General features: G+C 46.7%; 1 long non-coding RNA gene across 2 annotated transcripts; it reads right to left on the reverse strand.

Annotated features, from left to right (window-relative positions):
• Positions 1–765: 765 nt before the first annotated feature.
• Positions 766–4468, reverse strand: LOC106697339. 2 transcript variants are annotated; one of them, XR_001348422.2, is made up of 2 exons: positions 4288–4468; positions 766–3799 (listed from the first exon to the last, which is right to left on the reverse strand). It is a non-coding gene; the product is annotated as an uncharacterized LOC106697339 (long non-coding RNA). The 2 variants fall into 2 exon arrangements; XR_001348423.2 differs by having other exon boundaries at positions 4219–4468.
• Positions 4469–4756: the final 288 nt, after the last annotated feature.

Here is a 4756-nt window from a genome sequence, read left to right on the forward strand (position 1 = left end):
GTTAGACTTTATAGTCTGCTCACAAGTCAGTTTTACTCTAATTTCACCTCAGCATTCTATCCTTTTAGAGCAGGGGTCCTCAAACTTTTTAAACAGGGGGCCAGTTCACTGTCCCTCAGACCGTTGGAGGGCCGGACTATAGTTTAAAAAAAAAACTATGAACAAATTCCTATGCACACTGCACATATCTTATTTTGATGTAAAAAAACAAAATGGGAACAAATATAATATTTGTATTTGCATGTGGCCCGCAGGCCATAGTTTGAGGACCCCTGTTTTAGAGTAACTAGTCAAAATGATACACCCCTAGTTAACCGTCTCTAAAAACCCTGACAGTCTCCAATTAATCCATTATCTCCTCATTAGTGCAGCCATGCCATTTAAAAATGCTGGGTCCGAAATTCTCAAATTCCCTTAATAGACAGCTAAAGGGGCAATACCAAAGCCTTGTGCTGACCTCCAATTCTAGAGCCGTGGGCTGCTCCAGAAACAAAATCATATTCCCCTTTTCTGCAGAGTCTACCATTCTCAGAGCTTCTATTCCTAAATCTGGGAAATGAACACATTTCTACTTGTAACATATGCCACAGTGGGGTTGCACTCATTATTAAGTGTTATATCGTATCCTGCAACTTAATTTGGCACTGTTTACTTCTTCTGTACTCAAATCAACAGGACTGTTCCTAAAGTCAGGGGCTGTTTTCATGTCTTTCACAACACTAGTAACAGTCCTTTCCACACAGTGCAAGCTCAACAAACATGTGATTAATTGATGAATCTTTATTTCCCAGGGATTCTCTAAACAGGTTATCAACAAAAGTGTGTATTTAATTCTTAGACAAGGTACTTGACAGTTTGTCAATGATAGAATAAAGGGATAGTACTAAATGTCCCATAAGTCCCTCCCTGTACCAATACTAATTCATGAGACAAAACCAAACCCCCAATATAGCATTCTCTCTATTCCAATCAGCATCGTACTTTTTTTGGGGGGCGGCGGGTGTCAACAACCTCCTGGGCACAATTAACACCAATGGAGCTCTGATGGTGGTTGGGGATAGAAAGTAAATGGAGGAAGAGAAAATAAACAAAGGTGAGTGGTAAGTGGAATCACTAAGATGCCACCAGCTGTCAAAATTGTTTCTGTTCTGGCATGCTTAGGAGTCTTTTACAAAAGCAGCTATAGCCAGATGTGTGGGTGCCTAAATTTTCCCATGCTGCTTCCACTAACCCTTCTCATACCCTTCACGTTTTACTGACCTTCTTGATTAGAGCACACATCCTGAATAACAATCTGCAAAGCAGTCACTATGAGGTCTCACGTATTATAATAACAATTCTTGGAGGTTCCCAAATCTCCACAAGGAAAAAGAAAAAAGGAGATGACTGACAAACTTGCTGTAACTGTCATGCAGTCACTTCTTTTGTAATTAATCCATGGACCAAAAGGAGTGATGTTATAGGCCCACACGATCCAAGAGAAGAAAATGTAATCTATATATGTAATTTAAAATATTCTAATAGCCACATTAAAAAATAAACAGACGAAATTAACTTTAATAATATATTTAAACTCAGTATATCCAAAATATGATCATTTGAACATGTAAACAACTTAAAATTATTCATGAGATATTTCACTTTCTTTTTTTGTACTAAATCTTTGAAATATGGAGCATATTTTATGCTTATAATGCATCTCAATTTGAACACTAAGTTTCATCAGAAATGCTTATCTGGATTAAAATTTACAGTTTAAAAAGTCCATGCATGTGCCCAGATTGTTTCCAAATGTATTTAAATTTTCCAATACCTGAATCAAATATCAATTTTAAGAATGATATAAAATTTGAAGTTAGGTTCCTCATCGCCGTGGCCATATTTCAGGTGCTTGACAGCCACCTGTCTAAGTGGTTACCGTATTAATGCAGGTATAGCCAACCCTGTCTCTGTTACCTGGCTTCTTTTAAACCTGAACCAGATTAAAAGAAGTTACCCCATTCAACAGCAACTCCTTCTACATCACCCACCAGGTGCTCAAATTATGCCAAGTATTTTCTGCCCCACTACTAATCCTTACTTAAATTGTCAATATTTCAGTGATGGTCATTTATTAAGCAGCTTTTCCCAAGACTGGACAACTCTTTTAGCTCAGAGAGAAAGACACATCTCAATTCAGAGAAAGAATGGAGACACTGAGATTCAAAGAGATTCAAAGGCGTTGTTTTGGAGGTAAAGGTGGAAAATCCTGACTGACATTGTTACTTCTCTGTCCAGGAGGTTAGTCACCCTTCAAAGTTATGGCCATTGTTTATATTGAGCTTCTGGACTTCCATACTCACAGTAGCTGTCACTACCCCCATGGGTTCTTCACCTTCCTCAAGTGCTCCTTCCTAGTCTACCCCCGCCCCACAACCTCCTGTATCTCTAGCATCCTCTCTAGCCCACATTCCAGGAGCCCCTCTACTTCATTCTGAACAGTGCTTGTTGTTGACATAATGAAACATGAATAATTCAATAAATGAATCTCGAACCATCCTATTAATCATTCATTGGTCTAGGTACCTAAGTTGTCTTGAGAAAAGCTTTTCTGAATATACATGCCCCCACCCTTACCCAAAGGAACCAATTACAAACACTACAGAGTTCTCTCCCCATGTCCAAGTTCAGTGTTCCCCCTGCAGCCTATTTAAAAGTTGATCTTCTAAAGGCGCTGGATTCCTAAGGTAGTTCTATTTTGAGCCTTCTTCCTGTTCTGAAGCTAAAGTTGGACGGGCTTAGGTGTGATGTCACGGAAGGGAGACGCTGGCTTTTACAGAAGGGTCCTCTCCGGCAACTCCAGGGATGCTCTGATGGTGGAAACTAGGGGGAACATTCACTCCTCATCTCTTTCCCCTCCCTCCCCTTTTGAGTCCCAGCTATTCCTTAGCCAGCAACAAAACAAGTTCAAATAGGCACGAGAACATATTTACATATTACACTCTTTAAGCATGTCAGAAATGAAAAGACTGGGAGAAGGAAACTGGCTCAAACCAGGGAACAAGGGTGACAACCTCGTTCTCCACCCACCATCCCCACCTCCCCAAGTATCTATCATAGGGCTAGGGGCAAAGAGGGTGGGAGGCACCGTGGAGAATAAAGGGGTGACAGATCTAGGAAACTTGAAGAGGGAGACACTGTGGGGGATATTTACGACAGAAGGGACATCCTTGGGTCTCTTCCCTTCCACTGTTTTCTCCTCCCTTTTGTATGGTGAGAATTGGGGCTGGGTGTGCCTTCTGCTTTGGGAGGCCTGTTTGGCTCTGGAAAAGGAAGAGGGGCCAGGGTGGGGCCGAGGGAAAGAGAGCCAGAGACTGCTCAGGCCTGATTCTGGGTTATGCTCTTAGAGGAAGAATGACGGGGACTGGAAGGGGACAGCTGAGGATTCCATTAGAAGACCCAGTTCGGAATAAATAACAGTACTGGGCCAAGAGGGGTGCGTGGGGGGGGGGTGCGGGGGCACCTCTGTCTCTCAATCTAAATGCAGTAGGTAGTTGCTCCTTGGTAGGGGTGCAGGTCCAGAGGAAAAAGAAAATCCCAACACATCTGTAGACCATTACTTGCCAGGCAGGAGATGGATGTGCCCAGTGCAACCGGCAGGTGAAAGCAGCACTTTCTGGCCAATTCCGGGATGCGGGGCTGGCTAAAAGCTCTGGGGGAACACAGGATTCCTTGGTTTCTTGGCTCACCTCTCCTCCAAAGCGGGAATAAGCACAGGTGTGGTCCTTCTCCAAGAAGGTGGCTTCTGGCGAGCAGGCAGCTGAGCGAAGGAAAGGATTCTTTGGTCCGGGAAGGCAGGGAGAAGCCTGGGGTCAGCTAAGGCCAGGAGCAGGCGGTGTCCGGCCAAGTCCCCTCCCCCTTCTTGAAAACCGACCTGGACCGGCATAAATTACAGCAATACGGCCCCATCCCCAATGTTTCTAATAAAAGAAACAGCCTCTCAAGACTACGTAAAACACTGCAAGCTCTGGCTGATGAAAATAAACAGGTGAACCTGAAGAGAAGCGGGAAAAGACGAGATGGGAGAATGAACGCGCTTGGGAGAAATTGAGGCTTCCCCGCCCTCCCTACACACCCACTTCCCTCCAAGCCCGGAGAATCTGCGTGGCAGGTTGCAAGCTACAAATGCCATAATGACAGGCCCCCATCTCTCCGCTCCGCGCCCATTCTCTCTCCTACCCCAGGGTCCAGCGTCTCGTCTCAGCCTCGTGGTAGCGCCCGTCCCCGGACCCCCGCGCGCGGGCTCACCCTCGCCCTGGCCCGCCGCCGCCGCGGGGGACTCCGGTCTTCCTCTCTGCCTCCTCCTCCTCCTCCTCCTCCTCCGCCTCCTCCTCTCAGACTCCTCCCGCCGGATCCTTCATGTAAACAACATCCAGGCTCTATTTACAGTCGCCGCCGGACCGCGAGGGACCCACGCCAGCACCCTGGGAGGAGGCGGGGGCCGAGGAAAAGCGAGTGCGCAACATTTACACACACACCCGGGCGCCCCGCCCCGCCGCTCCGCGCCGCTCCCCTCCAGGGGGCCGGGCCGGGCGCCTGGGGGCCGCGGGCACCCTCGCCCACTCCTTTCCGGCGGGGCCCGACGTCCGGCCAGGCCGAGGAAACCGCGGTAAATGCCGGTGGGCAGGTCTCCCCCCGCCCCCCAACCCGCGGAAGAAAAAATCCCCAACATTACAAACCAATCCCAGGATCTGGTTTTATGTCTTTTCTGTTAGGG

Source organism: Myotis lucifugus, unplaced genomic scaffold (genome assembly GCF_000147115.1).
Source record: "Myotis lucifugus unplaced genomic scaffold, Myoluc2.0 scaffold_63, whole genome shotgun sequence".
Classification (NCBI taxonomy): domain Eukaryota; kingdom Metazoa; phylum Chordata; class Mammalia; order Chiroptera; family Vespertilionidae; genus Myotis; species Myotis lucifugus.